Below are 21,345 nucleotides of genomic sequence, written 5' to 3' on the forward strand. Positions count from 1 at the left end.
ACCATAACAAAAATGTTATGAACATTACAAACAATACCTAGCAGCATTAACTTAGAACCTTCTGGTGAGCTAAAAACTGTTTAATTGATTAAACATTTTTAAACTAATCTTTCTAAAACCTCAAGTCAGGGCTCAGGAGAATGTGTTACTCCATGTTGCCTAGGTTTTGTAAGCAACACAAGGCCTGATTCAGAATGGTAAAGTAAGTTACCATTCTGGTGGCACTTTACTCTTGCAGTGTACGTTTCGGACTAGTACCTTTCCCATCAGTAACTTTACAAGTAGTAACTTTATGAGTAGTAAGTAACCCCTTTCATTTTAAAAGGAGTTACTATAACTGCTAGTTAGTTACTACTCATAAAGCTACTGGTACTACAGTTACACTGCAAGAGTAAACTTACCCCAAAAGGGTCAGGCCATAGTGCACACTAGTACTACCTGGGACAGACATTGTTCTAACTAAAACTCTATGCTGACTGGTGATGTTCCTTTCATGCCTGGGTGGGGTAGTAGGGCTGGCGTGGGCTATTGTTTAGTTAAGATCACGTAACAGTGAGTTAGTGTCGCTTTCACCACATCTGCCAACCAAGTATGTGATCCAATTATGGCATAACATATTAAATTACATCTCAATAGATCATACAACATAGGGGAAGAGGGTTAGGGGCTCATTGAATAGATGGGAAGGGGGAGCTGGGAAATGGTGAGACCAAGGCAAACACCACATGCAGCAAGTTGATGAGCTGCACATCATCATACCTGTTGTGGCAGGAAGGACACAGTTCAGTTACCAAATGAATTGCAGACAGTTCTTCAGCCCCAAAATCCCAAGGTCTCTATTGTTGTTTTGAGTTGAAAAAAATACAAAATAGGGAGGACTCACACAGTTCTACACATTGCTATTGTTTAGAATATAATAATTATAATGTATATAAATGGCAAAAAGGACAGTGCATCTGCATTCTTGGGTGTAGAGCAGAAGCAGTCTGGAAAGCATGTTGTTCTTGTGCAGAAGAAAAGAAGGCCTGTGAAATGTAAAAAAGTACATGGCAATATTGTAGAGTCAAGGAGAAGGTAAGCTTCATGCTGGATGAGAATCAAGAGGGCAGAGTATAGACTGGTGTAGTAATGTGCAATTAACTCAGAAGTGAGAAGAGTCTTTTACCACCAATCCCAGACAAGTAGCAGCATATACCTGGCTCATCAATCACAAAAATGTCAATTGTGTACATCCATCATGTGACATGTGTCGAGTGACAGACACCCTATACCACCACAACCACTAAAATAGAGTTTGATTGACATTTGAGCTAGTACACTACTCTACATTTTCTAAATCAACGCACTTCTCTCCAGTCCACAGGAGAAGGGCTCTTAGAGCCTTGTTGTTTGTTTCCCATAGGCATTGTTAGTAGCTTCCTTCGTCTGGCTGTTGCGGTAGCCCCGTGACCATCCCTACTCTGAGTCCCCTCCCGACCCAAATGAGACAAACTTGCCTGTTGTTTTGATGAACACGAAGAGCAAAATAATTTTAGCATTTTGTCTAGCTTTTTTTAAACTAAACTGACTGGTCTATCAAGAAAAAAAGGGGTACAGGAAAGGTCTGGAGTGGACCATGTAAATACATTTAGTAAAATGTAAAAGCAAGGCAATCCTTCAGGCAGAATCCTCCATCTGGCCCCAAAAATTGCAAATCAAATTTACAAATTAATTACAACACCCTCCCAGCCACCATGTGAATCATCTGTCACTCAAGTATATCACTAATTGGTGCATATTTACCTGTTCCATGTGTGGTGCACTGCATATTTGTCTGTTGTATCTTCTCTTTTTCCACAGAAGGGGCAAACAATGGCAGTCAATGATCTTTACTGGTAGCAGGTCAGTCCAGCTAAGGAATGAAAAAATGAAGGATAGGTATAGGAGGCATTGTCTTCATGTCCTCTAAGCAAATGAGGGAGTCTTCTTTTGAACACACTGGTCCACTCCACTCCATACAGTAATGGCGCTGCATAAGTCAAACATAACATATATAAATGTTTTTAGATATCCCTTTTTTGCATAGCAGTTTAATGACAATATGAAAGTTCTGTTGCGGCATGCTTATTCGAAGAAGTAGAGTTTGTCCTCAAAGTCAGTGGTTGCCCAGAAGTTCATCAGCTAACACAATTGAGTTTGACCAATCACCCTCGTCCTCCTCCCATGCTGTTTCAGGAACAGTGTAATCTTATAGTATGAAGTAGTGGTTTGTTTTTATCATGGTCAGTCTCTCCATGTTTTGAGGTGAGAGACTGGTCCTTCCGACTGTGACAACAGCACCGGCTGCACTGAACATGCACTCAGAAGACACACTGGCTACTGGAAAAACCAGACACTCTATTGCCAGCCTGATAAGCGCTGGCCATTGTCACATCTTCCCATACCAATAGACCAACGGGTTTTGATCCAGGTAGACCCATTTTGGTTCATCCTGATGGCCTAAGTCTAAATGGTCATTGGTGCTGTCACTTGCTCAATCTCTGTTGCCTTTGCCTCTGCACTTGACTTAAGCTATGCCCCTTGAATCCAAGGCATTGCAGAGGTTGAGTCAGATTTGTCTATTGCTGGTGTTGCTGGTGATGATAGTGATGGCTGTGAGACTATAGCACTGCCCTCTCTGGAGGTTAAAGACTACACGCCAGAAGCAGAACTTCTTCCCAGGCCTCTAACTTCCAGCCCTTCTTCCTCCAGGTCTCTCACTTGGTGAACAATCCAAGTCTTGTATTGTCAAACATCTCCTTCTAAGAAAGGAATTAAACTGGCAAGTATATTTCTGTACCATCGATCAAGTTATGTGACTAATATATACTCTTTGGAGGATGCAATCTCTCTTTGCAGCCTTGTGTTAACAGTCAAGCGAAGGATTAGGCTTTGAACCAACTCATATGCTTCTTCGTTCACACTGGTGAACCTTTGTAACACCATTTTCAGCTGGTCCTGTGGCAGATGCAATATAGGGATTGCTTTGCTCATTTTACCGTCCTCTTTGATGACTTTCCATGTGAAAACTTCAACCAGAAGAAGCATTTGACTAGCTCCCATTTGTCCATCTTCATGGTCATGCTTTTCCCAGTTGCATCAATTCCTCTTTGAAGGACATAGTCAGTGATCAGTCTGTACTGCTCAAATAGACGTTGCAGCAGTTAGCAGGCTGAGTTCCATCGTGCTGGCACCTTCTGTATGAGGACTTCAATCTGTGCTCTAGTAGCACACTGAATTAACATCTGCTTCCGGGCTTTAAAAAAATGGCTGACAAATTTGCTAATTGTTCAGCAGTTGGCTAATACAGTAGAAAGTCCTTCACAATCAGTTTGATGCAATGCCCCAAACACAGGACCCTGAAATATCCACCATCTACTATGGCCTTGGTTATACTACTCAGCATGATACAAATGTTCCCATGACTACACTACTCAGTATAATTAAAATTTCCCCTTGGGAAACCTATAAATGTCACGTCACGTCTGTAACAACCTCATGTATCAAGTCATTTAACCATCACACATACTCTTTATTAAAAAGCTATATGTTTAACCAAAATGAGAACCAAAAGGATATAAAAATATGCACAGGGGTTTAATGACGTATTGTCAAACACTGTATCCGTTCATATGTGGACTTCACACAATAAATATCAACATTTGTAATATAGAGATCCACTTTCCTTAAAGAACATCACAAAATGTCGGACAGTGTCTCACAAAAACAACCCCAATATGGCGCAAAATAAAAACCTGAGAATTAACAAAAATATATCTATGAAAACAAGGGAGAAGAAAACAAGACAATAAGAATCTGTCTAGTAGGTTGATAACAATCTGGTCTATTGATCAACATAGATTCCTGATGTATCGAGAGTCTCATCTATGGTATCCCAGTTTTAAGCATATTCTGCACACATTACTACGTCAACGCATTTTGGTGGACTTGACAATGTACTGCCACCTTCTTCATGACAGTATAGATAGATCTGTCTCCTTCAAACCTTCAGAACATTCAATATAAAATGGTGGTCTCAAATTTCCACAGGGCGGGCCTCCACATTAATCTAAATAGTCCCATATGTTACAGAATTATAACAAAAATGTTCCTGGTCAACCCACTTCATATATAAAAAGTAGATTTTTTAATGTTTAACTTTTTTAAATCCAATAAGAACCTTGACTATGTTACTGCCATTGTCCATGGTAACAAATCCAAGCGATTCAAACATCTTGCTGATAAATCCTTCCAAGAAGTTTGCAGCTGTTTGGGATTACACCTTGGTGAGCATCGCTACTGTTGCATTCTGCTGAACACCCTTAAAAGTTTCTTCAGCAGTGAGACCTGCAGATAGCTGTTGTTTCGCCCCCAGAAAAGAAATCAAATGTGCCTTGGGTTGCATGCAATCACTTGCTTGACAACTGGTCCATATGTCTTTCTTCAGGTGGATAGTGTGAACATTATGCTGCTGCATAGCTTGGCTAACCAATTGCAGCACATCATGATAGAGTGCTTGCACAGCAACTCTGGTAAAAAGGGTCTGGCTGGGAACCATTCATTTCAGGCAAATGGGCACCACAAGTTCTAAAAATCCCACTCCTTTTACAAAAGAAAAAGGGAGGAGGTCCAGCACTAATATTTTAGGCAGCTTCCCAAAGTGCAAATGTCCTGTTGGGTGGTTGTGTTCAGAGGGCCTCGCCTACCTAAACATACGCGTAATAGTAGCTTGGATTTTTTTCGTTTGAGGTACCATTGATGCAGGCAGCTTCCAGGGAGAGTACCATGAGGTGGCAGACTAAATGTGAATCTTGTGGGAATACTTGTATGTTGTGGAGATGTCTGCATCTGAATCTTGTGCCATTTGGAGGTTGCTGATGCAGGTGATGCTGACACACTACAGGGGAAAGAGCTGATTTGTGTAATTCTGTCATCCTCTTCCTCCTCATGAGCACTTTCTTTTTCTATCACTGGGCACTGAGTTGTCTCCCCTCTCTCATCACCATCACTACCTTTCATGAACTTTCCTTTGCCTTGTCTCTCAGGGCGGGTCTCGAACTTGGTTGGTCTCGAATCCTTGTCCCGATCCTACGATGGGGGGCTTGGAGAGGATGATGGGGGACCCTTTTTTTTTCTTGCTGGAGATTGGGAAGCCAATGAATGGAGGGCAGCATCTTGATCAGCAGGATGCTCAACCTCCTGTTCTGCTACTATATTAGGAAGAACTATTGCTCTCTCCCACTTTCCTGCGACAATTGGGTACTAGTTTGTGGCTGAGACAAATCCAGTTCAGATTCACTGCACATACCCATGACTGCAGTTACTGTATCACAGAGAGACATGGGCTTGGGCTTAGCTTTAGGTTGGGGTCATGCTGTTGATGATGCATGATGCTGCTCCCAGCCTTTTACTCACCCGAGGAGGGTGCTGCAGGCCACTTTCTTGGCAGGAAGACCCTTCTTTGGGGCCATCTTCAAGTTATTTCCTAGCTCTGGCAGTTGCCACTTAGCTGCACAAGTAGAAGCAGAGGAGGACTCAGCTGGTGTGCATGGTTGACAGGCTTTTGTCTGGCTATACTGTGTGTGAGGTTTATGCCTTAGTGATGATTTATTTTCCTTGTGCACCTAAAAGCATATATATCTCTATACATTCTATTACCTTGCAGTATGCATTTTCTTTTAAATTATTTACATTGTTTGTCTGGAAAAAACCTTGCCAAGATCCGCAATCATGATACGGCAACACAGCCGACATGGCCGACTGGAGATGCGAACCCATCATTTGTGGGAATGCGCCCCGAGCAATTGGCCCATTATGAGTGGCCATTTTGTTCAGGTCATGTCCTGGTCCTTAGCAGTATGACGACGTTGATGCTCGCATTGCTCTGAGATGATTTCATCTCGGCTGTCCCCGCCCGCCGGCACCAGTGTAGCCACGGGCGGGCATGTTCCTTATTGCGAGTGAGTAGCCTTGATAAATGAAGTCAACAGGGGGTCACACCCGCCTTGATGTTGCTTTGCTAACTTGTATCATCTTCCTTTTGACACATTTTGCCTCTCTCTAAACTAGAGTGTGATTACAGGCATCCCTTTACTCTTGTAAGGACTCATGGTACCTGAAGTAGGCTGACAATATGTATTTAATTTTTTACAGAACTTTGCACTCATGGTGTTTGATGTCTTTAGGCATATATATATATGAGAATATATTGCGTGTCTCATACTTCTGTGTTTTTACGGTAAGGCCATTTGTTTTAATTAATTTTGTTTCTTTCTTCTCTTCTTCTCTTATGTACAGTTTGCCAAGCAACAGACCAATTAGGTGCTGTATGTATATTTCTCTTGATGCAGTGAAAATATCATTCCCAAGCAACTTGAACAATAGACATTAATAAATGTTCGTAACTAATGCAACAAATGAGTTCAAAACAGGAGATGAAAAATTATCAAACTTTAATCAAAATTATAAAATACATTGAATTAAACAATACAATTCAGTTAAAAAACATTTCATCTAATTAAAACCAATCAGTGGCAAAGGTAAATTCTTCTACGCGTTTCGACACACAAAAGTGTCTTCATCAGGAGTAGCCAACCGTACACCTAAAACATAATTTAAGACAAATATGCACAATTTTAAGTTTCCTTCTAGACTCATTCTTGCAAATTTGTTACAACTTTTTATTCATTTTTTATATATATGTATATACATATAGGCTATATTACAGTCTGTCAGAACACATTGTTTTCCATTTTATAGCAACTGAGTCAATTCGATGTTGCTCAGGGGTCAGATAACATGATTGATATAATCTATATACAGCATTATATATATATATATATATATATATATATATATATATATATATATATATATATATATATATATATATATATATATATATATATATATATATATATATATATATATAATTAGGGAAAATTAGTGTAGATAGTAAGAAAAGACCAAAAGCTCCCTTGCTGAAATTTAATAAAAGATCCTACACCTGTGAAAATAGTTTTAAGGCATGAAGAGGTTTCTATATATAGGGCTTACTTCTGAGCTTATTTCATAACCTCGATGATTGGTATATTCTCAACGTTAGCGCCTCAGAGGATAATGAAGAGGTTACTGATAGGGTCAATCTAAATAGCACAACGTTTAATAGGGAAAAGGCAAAAAATTGCCTTATTTCAGATATTCAAAAGAAATAACAAACAGCATCATAATCATATTAATTGATGGAAGAGGCAACCTACTTTATACGGATGTCACTAAAGTGACCAATGGAACTCAAGTTCCTGAGGAGATTCTCGCTCTTGACTAGTATTTTTATTAAAATTTCTAAAGAAAGGAAAATACCAAATCAATAAACTTGATCAAAATGCTTAGAACGTTTTACAGTTTTTCAAAGATAAAGAGATATTCCTTTAATGAAAGAAATTGGAGTGTAAACAAACTCATTTAGTTCTAGTTATTATTTGTAATCCCTATGCATTATTAGTGTGCATTATTAGTATTAGGGACTAAAGATATTGTTATGTGACATTTTTGAATGTGTTTATATTGCATTTATCTGCCTTATATATTTCTCTTGATGCCACATGCAGTGAACTTTAAGACTTAAGTAGTGACACCAGGGATTAGTTGTCCTAGGTCCTGAAGAAAAGCCCTTGGGTAGGGATTGAAACTAGTTGATCAAAGAAACCCAGGGACATCACCCCGTAGAGTTTCTTCTTATCCCCTAATTTTAACCATACCAGTTAGAGGTGCTGATATTTTGTTTTCCTACTAGCCAGGTATTTTTAAATCTTTTACCCTAAACCCACCGCCTCCTATTATTTCTCATCTGGATAGGTCATATCACTATCAGTGCTACCAAGTATCAGTCAGTCGTAGCATGCCCCTTTTCCGCAGTGGGATTGGGAAGAACCCTGTAATGAAGCATGCCACCAAGGGGTAACCCTGGTAGGTGAGGGTTATTTAAAGAAATTCTTGTCCCTCCTATTAACACCTTCGGAGATTAAGAAGAAAGAGTAGAATTCCTGTTGGCCAAATTGTTTAAGTTGAAGAACAAATAATTTTCCTTTTTGGCATTGCTCAATTATTGGTAGTGTTTTCTTCTTTGTTTACCATGCCTCCTTTTTTTGCTGGCCAAGCAGCCATTTATTTTGTGTGGCCAGTGTGAGTGTGTGTTTGCCTTAAGCCACCATTTTGTCTTTGTCCTCCATGCCATGTGGAAGGGTGACCATTTTGTTTTGTATAGTCAGCGTGTTTTGCTTTTGCCTTAGGCCTGCATGTGGTATTTGTTGTCCATGCCTTTGTCCTTGGTGGTTGGTGGCCAATTCTTCTTCCTCCTATTAATACTTTGGGAGACTAAGAAGAAAGCAGAATTCCTGTTGGTCAAAGTGACTCTCTTTGGTTTTGTAGAATGACATTTTGGAGACGAATCCTCTACCCCCTTCGCTAATCTACCTCTCCCATTATGGTTCATATAACTTTAAAAATTCAGTAACAACAAACATTTCAAGAAGGCAGAAAAAATTACCCCGACAAAATACTTTAACACTTTGCAAAAAAATGCAACATACAAAAAAACACATTTTGCATTTATTTAATCCCTAAATCGATAGATGTTTAAAAAAACATATACCACACAAACAACAGTTGTTTAATATATAAATGTATATGTACAACCAATGCCTAATGATAATAACTGGCTAGTCGTGGCCTGTGGCATGAACAGACTAGGCCCGTAGTAAATTGATCAAAATAATAGTGTAAAATGCCCAAACAGCACACAAGAAAATGGAAAAAAGTCCTTAAAGGTTTTTAAACCAGGCTCCCCAGTCCCCCCAAACCTGTGAAAACGTTACCCCTACAAAACCTAAAAAGATTAATACAAAATATGTTCTTACTGCTACTTATCCAAATGTGTTTTAACTTACTTGGTTCCTCAAAATAAATTCTTGAAAACCCAATAGTATTTGCAACAGGATTGCAGACAAAGAAGATGTGATCCTTTCACCTTAAAATCCACACGATAAGTGACCAAGGAATGGACAAAGCACTTGGAGGAGCCTTCTGGACAGGAAGAGGAAATTGTTGCTTCTGTAGAACTTCATTCCTGTTAAAAAAGAAAAGTACAATGAAAAAATGCGTTTCGCACTGAAAAACTATCTGAATTGTCTGTTCAAGTAAAATAGTTATTGGAAAATCTAATTTTGAGTTGATTTTAATGCTTCCCAAGTAGGAAATCTACTTAAGATGCATCCCTCTGAATGTGACTGCTTTGACCGTCCACGTTAGAAAATGGCACTGGAAGGCTTCCTAGTGACCATAAACCTTGCTAGAGGACACCAAATGTTGCTTGTGCTAGCCAGCTCGCTTTCTGGAGCCTCACATTGTTTCCATACTCTTCACGTTGCTTGAATGGTAGTAAAATTCTACCATGAGGCGATTGGCGGAATTTTGGCTAGACCTCTGCATTAAGTAGTAACATGTAGTGATCAAAAGTCCGCAAATTACGTGAACAGACTGATATTTTCCACCCACCACGTATAGTTTGGGGGAATGAGTTGGTCCACTTCAACCATTGGCTTTGCTCACTTTGGGAAATAGCATATTGCTTATGCACATGTGAGCACATCCAGTAGTGCCTCAGGCCAGGCATGGTCATGCATGGAATGTTGGATGTCTGAGAGAGTCAGTTGGCGATGATTTGGGCAAATCAGAACCTATAATGATAATCTGGAAGAAAGAAGTAATTCTAGAAAAAAAATTCTTTTTTTAAAAACAAGGTAACATAAGAAGTGAAAAGCAAGAAACACAGAAGAAGTGAAAGATTTTGAAAGACTTACGAAGACTAAAGGCTCAGAAAATGCGCATTCTACAGCCTGCAGTCCCACCAGTGGCCTCTAGAACAGTCTTGAGGTGTCTGAGAGAGTCAGTTGGAGTATGGGCTGAGCAGCAGGAAGGCTGCTCCTGGTGGAGCTCTTGATCTTAACTACTTCATAAACCATTTTACCTAATCTACACCTAGACTACTGGACTCAATTTTATATTACAACAGTGCAATACCACATTAATAAGAAAAGAAACATGAATTTATATTATTTTTTAAATGGGAATTGTTAATACGCTTATTTACTTGAACATTGTGTCCTCACCTTCATTGACCTCAGATTTCGAAGACAATAGCAATGGCATTGTGTGCATTGTGTGCATCTCCAAACCTATGTGAGGGATAGTCAGTCTGCCTACAATACTAGTCTATAAAACAATTCCAATCTGCCTTTAGCATGGACAACAGCTCCTAAATAAAACTATAAGTTTGTTTCTGTTGGTTGATAAAAACATGCCTATTCAAATAGTACACATAAGCTTGTAATGGGGGATTATTGTTGTCTGAATGTAGAGTGCATATACTTTCATTCTTTGTTCGGTGAAGTTTTATTAAGATGAAACAGCGGTATTTTCAATGTTGGACCGACCCCTCTCCCCCCCTCCTGGCCTTGCTAGGATTTTTTTTAGATTTCCCCAAGTCCGTGGCTAAAAGGTAGGTCGCTAATTTTTGGGGGGAATAAACGCTCCCCCACTTTGAAGGACTGGTTGTATAGCATGATTTATTGCAACACCAATACAGAATTGTACGCCCAGCTACAGCCCCCTGCCTCCGCACTCTTAATATTTGGCAACCATTAAAATGGTACATGTTGGCCTTGACTTCGGTGAGCTCGCAAACTGACCCGGAGCCCACCACGGAACTGAAATAATGTTCTTGTTGTATTTCCTACGCTCTACAATGTATGTAATCAGGCGGATGCATATAATTGTGGATCTTAAGATGTAATGATTGTCTTTGTTGGGAAAAGTTTAAAATAAAGGTTTTTTTAAAAAGTATTCAAGAAAAATCTTTTTTTTATATCAGAGAAATGTTCTTACATTTTCATGAAAAAACAATAATAGAACCAAAGATATTGCTTGACATATTGGAATAACGTTTACGTCTATGTGGTATGATTTATACTCAAGAGCTTTGAAAGTGGTTAAAGGAACACGATTTTAAATAGACCCCAGGGAACATGAACATTATTGAAAAGGAAAGATAGGAGCACAAACCTAAATGAAAGAATTGAGAGGGAGAGAAGTGGAAAGTGAAAGAGGACAATAGGTGAGGGGGAGGCAGGTTAGTGTGAAAGGAGTGGGAAGGAGTTAAAGGACGTGTGGGAAAGGGTAAGGGGTAAGTGAAAGGGGTTATGTGGGTAGGAGGTGGGCATCCAAGATGTGCCAGGGAGATGTCTGTGAGGGGGTGTTTTGGGAGTGTATTACAGAGCGAGGTGAGTTGGTTGTGGGTATGTAGACTTATAGGAGGGTTTAGACATAGTGAAGCCTTAAGGTGGCATGGGAGATATGAATCCAATGTTGTCCATATTTTTACCAGATCCATAAGGCTGTTTAGAAAGTTATTTGCACCTCTAGTAAATAGGATCAGTTTGGATAGAGCCTTCCATTCAGATAGGATGGACACAAGACCTATGTTACAAATATATACAGGAGGAAGCATTACTCTTTATTTAAAACAGGGTTGTCCTCAGGAGGAAAAGATCCTGGAGCAATGAAGGCAAGGTCTGGAGGCCATTTATTATGTACAATCTGTGATTCGATAGTGCTGACTTAATTCCAGAATGTATTAGATAATGGACAGTTAAGGAGCATGTGCTGGAGATCGCCTGTGTCTTTCCCATTGCTCAGAGCCATGGAGTCCATGTTTGAAAAAGTTTGAAGGTGTCCAGTATGATATCTAAGCCATACACAGTCTACAATATGCCATGGAGGGGGAAACCTTGTTGGTTGTTAGGTTAGTCCAGATGGAGGACCAGTTTAAGGTAGTAGGGGGTTGGGCACATAGGGTATTTAAAAGAGTCCTCCATCTCTTCTAGATAGGTTTTAAGAGGGTGAAAGACATGGGAGAAATAAAGACTTCGATTCTGGGTGCCATGTGCCCACTTGAAGTCACTTGTATGAGGTGGGTTGGATGGTTCAGTACGTTAGGTGGTTTGTGTCTAGCTAGGATGACTGTGGGCTTCAGAAATGTGTAAAGGTCTATGTTGTCTAGTTTACATTTACTCTAGTTTTCGGAGCACATTGCTGTCCCAATCTGTTTCATATTGTCATTATTTTGTTTGCGAGCTTATTGTCAACTTTACGAGGGCCTGAGAGGAGCATTCCAACACTATCATTTTAGCTGTGAGTGTGGAGGTCAGGTACAGTGGTAAAACAAGGTTATTTACTATTGCAAGACAGGTGGATGGGAGGTTTGGGGTCAGATTGAGACAGATGTGGCATTGTCTCACCAAATATGTGGTTTAGTACCTCCGATAGTTGGGGAGTTGTAAGCCTCTTAGAGCTTTGGGCAGCCTTTGTTTACTGAGGGCAAATCTCTGTGTTTTGGACCTCCAAAGAAATTTGTTAAATCGGAAGTCAATTTTAGTGAAGAAGGTGTTCGATAGCGAGATGGGAGAAAGTTGATGAGAAGGGTGATCAGAAACTTGATGTCCTGATTGAACATGTTCCCATGTATCTTTATTCTTTTTTGTACCCATTTAAGACTAGTATTCCCTATTATAGAACTGTTGATGTGAATTTCTATTTTGTTTTTTAAGTGTCTAGCCAAATACTCTAGTATAGTTGTTAATTATCAACATCATGTTGGGGATAGCGGAGTCTGCTTGGGTCGTGAATATTAAAATATCGTCCACATAAGCTGCCACTTTTTGTGGGCTGGAGGAGAAAAGGATTCCCGGAATTGCAACACTATCTCTAATGATGATGAGTAAAGGTTCCTAGGAAAATAGAAACAGTAGTGAAGAGAGGGGACATCCAGTAGTGAAGAGAGGGAACTGTCTTATGCCTTAGTAGAGATTAAAATTGTTCAATAAGTTCCTATTAATGTTAATTTTAGCTTTGAGCTCTTTGTAGAAAGCTAGACTCATTTTAGGAAATTTAGGGCCAATTCATTAAAGGCCAGGAGACATTGTTAAAGGCCTTTTCTACATGTAGAGCAATTGTACAAGCCAATTGTGTAAGAGTGTGTCTTTTCAACAGCTTGACTAAATAGTCTATTATTATCTGTGCTATATATGCCTCTGATGAATCTTGTTTGGGATGGGCGTATGATTGTTTTGAGTATCGGCTCCAGTCTAAGAACCAGAATCTTAGCGTGCATTTTATAATCTGTGTTAATTAGCAACATTGGGCAGTAGTTTTTAGGGTCAGAGGGGTCTGTCCAATCTTTTCAGATAATAATTATGGTAGCCTCCGATCCTGTGCTGTGCATTGTTCCCTAATTTGCATAATGGGAGAAGAGGCCTTTGACTGTGTGTATTAGAAGTGAAATCCATGTGTGATAAAAAGTGGCTAGGAAGCCATTGGGAGATGGGGCCTAACCAGGTCTAAGTGCTTTAACAGCTTTCTCTATTTCTAATATAGCAATGGAAGCATTGAGAGTGTCTTTTATTTTGTCATCAATTCTGGGAATAGGAAGTTTGTTAAGGTTGTAAGCCCATGTGATTGTTTTTAGCAAAAAGATACTGCTACAATTGTTCGAAAGTGTAGAGGATGACGTTTTCCATGGTGGAGGAAATTCCTTGATTGTTGGTGATGGAGGTTTTTTTCTGTCTGAGATAGTTTTCTTCCAGGCAGATTGTTAATAAGTATGCAACACCTTTGTTTATATTAACAATGAAGTGTGCTTTATTACTTAGAAGTTTCTTATATTCATACTGTAGTTCTGTCAGATGGGTTAGTTGTAATCTGTCACGGATTTGTTTTAATATCTTCTCAAGGAATTTGATTTTACTTTCCAGGTTTTCTAAGTGTAAGTTCTCTAGCTTGTTTTTATTGACCATGAGATTGATCATGCAACCGGTGATGGTGGCTTTAAGGGCATCCCAAATTATTTGGGGATTTGGGCCCGAGTTTCTGTTGATGTCTAAATATGGTTTAATTTCTGGTTTAATCACTTCTTTAAGAGTGGGCTCTTCCTTGAAGAGGTTGTTCATGCTCCAAAATCTTGGTTTAGGATAGACATGGAAATGTCATAGGAGACTGAGATACATGCATGGTCATATACAAGTATTGGTTAGATAGAGGGATTTAGTGGTATTAGCCACAGGTGATTCGCTCAATAAGATATAGTTGATGTGAGAAAAAGAATTGTGAGGGTGGAAGACGAATGTATAATTCTTGCCAGTGGTGTAAGTCAGTCTCCAAATATCTTTCAGTCTCTGGGGAATGTTTGACAGAATATCGACGGACAGAAAATCAACCTACAAAAATATTGAAAAAGAAATCCAATCTACATAAAGATAAGTACAAAAATATCGAAAACAATATTGTCAAAAATATCGATGTTAAAAATCTAGTTTAAAAAAATGTTTTAATAATAATGTAAAGTTAAGTTAAAAATATATATAATTAAAAGAAATATAAATTAAAAATATGTAAACATATTTAAAACTAATAACTAATACATATAATGTTAAAATAAATTAAACATATAAATATAAATTAATATATATACTTACTCCACATAGTGCAACATTAGGGAAAGCATTGGATAGCGTAGAGGTAAAAATTACTATTCCCACTCCAGAGAGTGCAGCAGTAGGGAAAGCGCTGGATAGCGTATGGGTAAAAGTTACTATTCCCACTCCAGTGAGTGCAACAGTAGGGAAAGCGGATAGCGTAGGGGTAAAAATTACTATTCCCACACCAGTAAGTGCAACAGTAGGGAAAGCGCTGGATAGCGTAGGGGTAAAAATGACTATTTCCACTGCAGAGAGTGCAACAGTAGGGAAAGCATTGGATCGCGTAGGGGTAAAAATTACTATTCCCACTCCAGTGAGTGCAACAGTAGGGAAAGCGTTGGACAGTTTAGATGTTAAAAATAACATACTTATAAATTAAATAATTATTGTAATTAAATAATGATTTATTAATAAATTTAGAAGAAAAAACTACAAATATATCATAAATAATGATTACTTTAATAATAATAAATACTTACCACCCTATTCCCCAATAAACACACAACACACTCCACATAAAATTTCATATAAATAAATTAATTTTCAATTAATCAATTAATAAAAATTAATTTGCAATTATTATTTAAATGTAAAAAATATTTTATCAATAACAATACATAATATGTAACACAAATGAATAACCAATTAATAATTAACTAACAACAACATATTTATAAATATAAATAAATAATATGCATTAACCAATTAATAATGAATTAAAAAAATTGTTATTATAGACACTCTATTTGTCATAATTAATTACTTATTTACAAATAATTTAATTCCCACCCTATTCCCCTATAAACCAACAACCCACTCCAATGATAAATGAATACAAATAAAATAATTAACACTTCATTAATTGCCAATCAATAATTAATCAACAATACATTACTTAAGTAAAATTAAATTACTTCCCACCCGATTCCCCTATAAACCCCCAACTCACTACAGAAATAAAACACAAAAGGTAAATAAAATAAATTAATAATCCCTAAAAATTATTATTTAATTTCCTATAATTAGATTACTTCTTACCCTAATCCCCTATAAACCCACAACCCGCTCTGGAACTTAAACGCAAAATTTACTTTAAAAAAAATTACTAATTTCTAACAAATGTATACATATATTAAAAAAAACTGTTCAATACTAAACAAAATATAGAACACATACATATAAAATACATACTAAAATTCATAACACTCATATAAATATCGATATTATTAACATCGATAATTTAACTATCGCTATTACTAACATCGATATTTGCAACATCGATATTTCTTACCTTAACTTCGATATTCTGGTTGTTGATATTCTTGATTTCGATATCTTGTCCCTATGATATTTAAAACTCAATATAAATGTGCTTCAATATTTAAAAATTGATATTTTGCCTATCCGCCATCTCTGGGTGCTGCATAGGTTGAGAATTTGTTTGTTGGATTCTTTTGAGGTCTTAAGGAACAGCTGGCGATTCTGTCCAAGATTTCGTCTCAAAGGAGATTAAAGTCTCCACCTACAATTACTTTAGATCCAGCAGGATTGGATGTCAACTTTCTATTCAGTTGGTTCCAGAAATCTTTGTAGTCATTTTTAGGGCCATATATATTTATAAAGTACTGCATCATCTTTTTGCATACTGGTCACAATCCATTTGCATTCTCAGTCCATATCAGAAGAAATTATATGGAGACCGGAGGATTTTGAGACATGTGTGATGACTCCGTTTTTCCTTTTTGTGGCAGGGGTACATCAGGTCACTTATCCAGCTTTTGCATAGTAGTATTGCTTTTTTGAGATCCACTTTGGTTTCCTACAGCAGTGCAATGTCTCTTTTTATGAGACGATAGTGTGATAGTGTAAAATTTTAGGATTTTTTGAGGGGTGGTTAAATCCTTTTCGAACTGAGGGAAAGGACAAATAAGTTATACATTTAGGGAGAATCATAGTAGTGTATATATTGAGTCCAGTGAGTAAAACTGTAAAAGGAAGAAAGTAAGGATGACCACCTCATTGGGTAAGGATAGGAGGCTAGAGGGGGAAGACCACAGGGGTAGAACTAAGGGAGGGGTGGAGGGGCATGTGAGGTTTGGGGGGAGGAGGAAGGTAGGGAGGGTATGCCGAAGGGAGAGCTAGAGAGAAGAAAGTTTAGAATTAGAAACAAAAGTTCATTCTAAAGAGAGAATAGCTCACCCTACCCAAGTAAAAACATATGGTTAGTGGAGACCACGAGGGGCTAGGCCCAAAAGCTACAGTGCTGTAAACCTACTCCGTGTGAGGTGATACTAATATGTACTAAATGAAGTTTATCCCTAAATTAATGTCAGTCAGGGTTAGGGTCTAACCACAGGCATCGTTTCAGGAAGTGTATTACAAAGATTAACCCGTCCAACCATAAAAAACAACATTGATTCATAAGAGTATCCTAACACACGGAAATATGGAACTTACCTCTATAAGAACAATAAATGCTGTTAACAGGATGGGTTGGAATAAATGTTAAAGTTCCAAAAGAGATTTAAAGTCGAAGATACCCATGTGAATTTTCATGAAAGAGGATAGATCACCAAGCGGTATTGGGAGACAACATTATAGCATAGTAACATGATCAACAAGACATTCAACCAGTACTACAGTAGGGGAAGAGTGACACTGGAGGAAGAATGTATATCAGTGGATTAGATACAACCAATGGTCGGGTGAGTGAAGTCATCTAAAAACTCCGTAGATGGTAGATGAGAAAGGAAGCTGTGATCATAAAGAGACCCTGTATGTAGTAGTGGGTCTTGTAGTAGATTAAGCAAAATAATGTAGGGGTGATTGTCAGTATATGGTATTATAAGTGTGGTAAGTGGGAGTCAGTGAATGGTCAAGTATGCTTGGTAATAGGTGTGAGCAAAATGCTGATCTCAGAGGGTAAAAGGGTACAGCGGAGTTTGCAGAGTTTTGCTTATTCCATGCCATGCCTGGAGTGAAGGGTTCGGCAAAAACTTTTCCAAATGCCATGTGGTGGAGTTTTTCTCATTCACAGCTCACTAACATTAAGTTGGCGAGAGCTTGCAAGAAAAAAACCGAGCATTAGAATGCCACTCGACAAGATTTCTCAACATGAGCGGTCATGGCAGTTCACTCTGGCTTCCTTTGAGAAGGTTGCTGGTCGCATTGTGAAAGTTGCTGCTCTATTTGAAAATCAACTTGAGCAGGAGAAAGAAGCAGCATACTCTCTTGCGCCACGTGATGCCATTCATGCTGCTTTTTCATTGTGGGACAAGCTCCTGTTGCTAAAAATCAGCACGAGCATTGTGATGGACCGTAATTCCGTCATTCGCAGGACACCACAGAATCTGGCAGAGTCTTTAGGTAACTCAGCAGAATTCCGCCGAGTAAAACCCCATGAGTTCCGCCCACCCCTAGATGTGAGTAGTAAAATGTGAGTAGACTGTATAGTAATAATTTAGTATTAGTCTGTAACATTTTAGTGTGAATTATAATATTTCTAGTAGTGAGAAGGAGTGGTGTAAATAGCTGACCTCAAGGTAGAGGTAGACTGAAGGGGCGTAGCTTATGACTACTTGTGTATTGGTAGAGTTTTAAAGTGCATTAACATATTTATCTGATATTGGTTAGCAGTTATCTAGCTAGTACCTTATTTGGTTAGATAGTGCATGCCTCTATTTTAGGAGAGGGAAGTTATCAAACTATATGGTAACCCAATCAGTTGGACATGTGTGAGTCTGGAATCTCAGTGATGAAGGATTTCAAGTCTTTGGGATCATCGAAGATTGTTTGTTTTTTGTTGAAGGAGGTCTTAAGCCCTGCAGGGCCAATGAAGGAGAACTGTTTGGCAAGGTCTTTGACGATTGTCCTCCTGGGCTGGGAGGGCTTCCTTTTCCTTACATCATCTTAAAGTAGTCTTGAGCAATGCATATGTGCATATGGAGACACCTTGCCATGTGATTTTCTGTACTTTCTTCTTGTGCAAGATGATCTGCTCCATGTGTGAGTAGCGGAGAAGTCTGACAATCAATGCTCTAGGATAGGAGATGTTTTTAGGTTAATGCGTAGGCACTCTATGGCATGGGTTATTTCAAATTCTTTGTCAAAACTGAGACCTAGAGCTATTGATTTTTCCACAAAGGTGGTGAAGAAGTTAGCATATTCTTCAGCGGCTTCTGGGAGACCAAACATGCAAAGGATTTGTCTTCTATGGTGGTCTTCTAGGTTGGTAATGCTCCTTTGCAGTTGTGTGATCCTTAATGAGTGGGTCGTTTAGCTCTGGACCAATTCCACTTGTGGTCCTTAAGGCTGCTTATCCATTATACAGCTTCTAATAGTCTTCCTCACAGAGACTTAATGTCCTGACAAGGTCATTTTGCAGCATGTCCGTGCTCACTTTTGTGAAGAAGTGAAAGATTTCAAGTCTCTGCATGATTAGTTTCAGTGTAGGGTCTGGATTCTGTTTAGGTTTGACTGGAGAGTCTGGAGTGGGGGGCTCATGCTTGGATAATTTTTGTCCAGGTTTCCGGTCCTTAAGGCCCCCTTTGTGTCTTTAGGGTCCTGTGATTTAGTGTCAGCCATGTTGTTGGGTAAATTCAAAGTAGGAATGACTCTGCTAGATAGATGGTGTTAATTGCTGCAGGGGATACAGACCTTCTATAGTGCGACTGGAGTCTCCAGAGGAGTCAGTGTCCCATTTGAGGTTCAAAAGTAGGGCAACAAGACCAATGTGCCTGTGGTAGCTGGGTCGGGAACTGAGGTTGAGAGCTTAGAATAACATTAACTCTCTATGATCTCCATCTCTGTCTTGAGGTTAAGGAAAGACTGCAGGATGCTACTGTTATCACAGAAGGGGTAAGGAATGTAGATCGAATACTTTCAAAGTTTCTAGTATGTAAAGAGTGGATCTATTGCGGCACTCCACTAACTGAGTTGCTAGTCACACTATATGTTGAGTTTTTTGTGCAACGTTATGTGTGTGGAGGTTCTGTCCCAGCTGTGGCATTTTTGGGGAAAGCCATATTACGGGTGGCCCACATGTAGCTTCAGAAGCACCCTCAGGAGATAAACAAATTAGCAGATTGCCAGAAGCGCTACATATTATGACCTTGAAATCCTGTGCTTGTGTTCAGTATCTGCACCAGCATGTGCCAAGAAAACCAATAAAGCTGTTGATGTAGTGGAGCACGGAGCTTAAGCATAGATCTTCTTGGGTGGTAGCCATGCCCTCCTCTAAGGAAAATCTGTTAACTGATATATTGGCAACCAAAGGATTACATAGAAGAATTCCCTTTTGCAGTTATTGTATAATTTCCAGAAACACATGGGGTGGAGAAACTATTATTTGGGACAGTTGACACAGGGTTTGAAGAAATTTAATCAAGAGGTACAACTCTGCATAGTCTGAAAAACCAACAAGGTATTAATTGTAAGACACAATTCATAAAAGACAAATAACTCATTAAATCACAAACACACTATTTGGAGAGAAATGTATTTCCTAGAATGTCTGTCTGTAAGTCTTAAGAGATATAGCCTTTGAATAAAATTTAGAAAAGTAGCAATATTGTCGGTAATTGAAATGTGCTTTTATATGCTAGAAACAACAGTTTAAACATCACTGTCAGTGGTAACTGGAGACCCCAAAATGCATTTTTCCTATGTCAAAAATATAATATTTCCATCATTAAATAGCTTTGCTTTGAATACTCAAAGCATGCTTCACTGGCGCACTGAGAATGTCTCAATTTGAAATGCATGTGGCATAAATTGTAAGAAGAAGATGAGCTATATTATAAAAGAAACAGGAAAGGATGACCGTATGCTATAAAAAGTATGACAATGTTGTAAATCCTCAATGACGCACATAAAACAATAAAACATTTCTGCTATCAAGCAAGGAATAACCCAGAAGCCTTAACAACTATCACTAGTGCTTCTGAACAACACAGTGAGGACCTTCTGAGGTATATGAGTGCAACATTTTAAATATCCTGTACTTGATGACATACAATCATGACCGATCACCATACTCTTACAACAAACATTCCTCAGTTCAGGCCTCCTGTTCATACTTCCCATAAGTGGAAATAAGTCAGGTGGCAAATCTTGACCAAAACCCACAGCTTCAGCCTGATTGTACAACCATATTCTACAGTCTGATTAAGCAAACTTTCCAGTCACTGGCTCTGATGGTCCACAGGTGATTAACGGGCCTTTCTCCAATAGATCTATTCTAAATACATTAAACAATTGATTATTAAATGTTTTCTGAAAAAAACCACAGCAAATCCAGAAGACTGAGTAAAATATTGACCAATTGATCAATCTCCAATCTGCCTAACAGCATCAAATTCAAAGAGAAAAATATCTCCAACCTGCTACAAGAATACATTTAGTTCAGATTCTCCATGATCTACAAACCTACTTTCTGCCGACGACCTAGTGCTGATTAGCAGAACTCCGATAGGTCTCCAGCACCTTCTAGATGCCACCCAAAATTTTTCACATCGGAACGCCTTAAAAATAAATTTTCAAAATTCAAAAGTTATGGGTGTAAACCATCACAAGAAGTCAAATCCTCGCTGGCACCTGGATGGGAAATGTCTAACTCAAGTAACAACCTATAAATACCTGGGTGTGCTATTAGAAAAAAACAATTCTTTTAAGCCACCGTTAGGATTCTTAAAAAGGAAGGGAGTAATGATCTGCTTGGCATTAAAACCTCTGAAGA

The sequence above is a fragment of the Lissotriton helveticus genome, chromosome 10 (genome assembly GCF_964261635.1).
Source record: "Lissotriton helveticus chromosome 10, aLisHel1.1, whole genome shotgun sequence".
NCBI classification, from domain to species: Eukaryota; Metazoa; Chordata; class Amphibia; order Caudata; family Salamandridae; genus Lissotriton; species Lissotriton helveticus.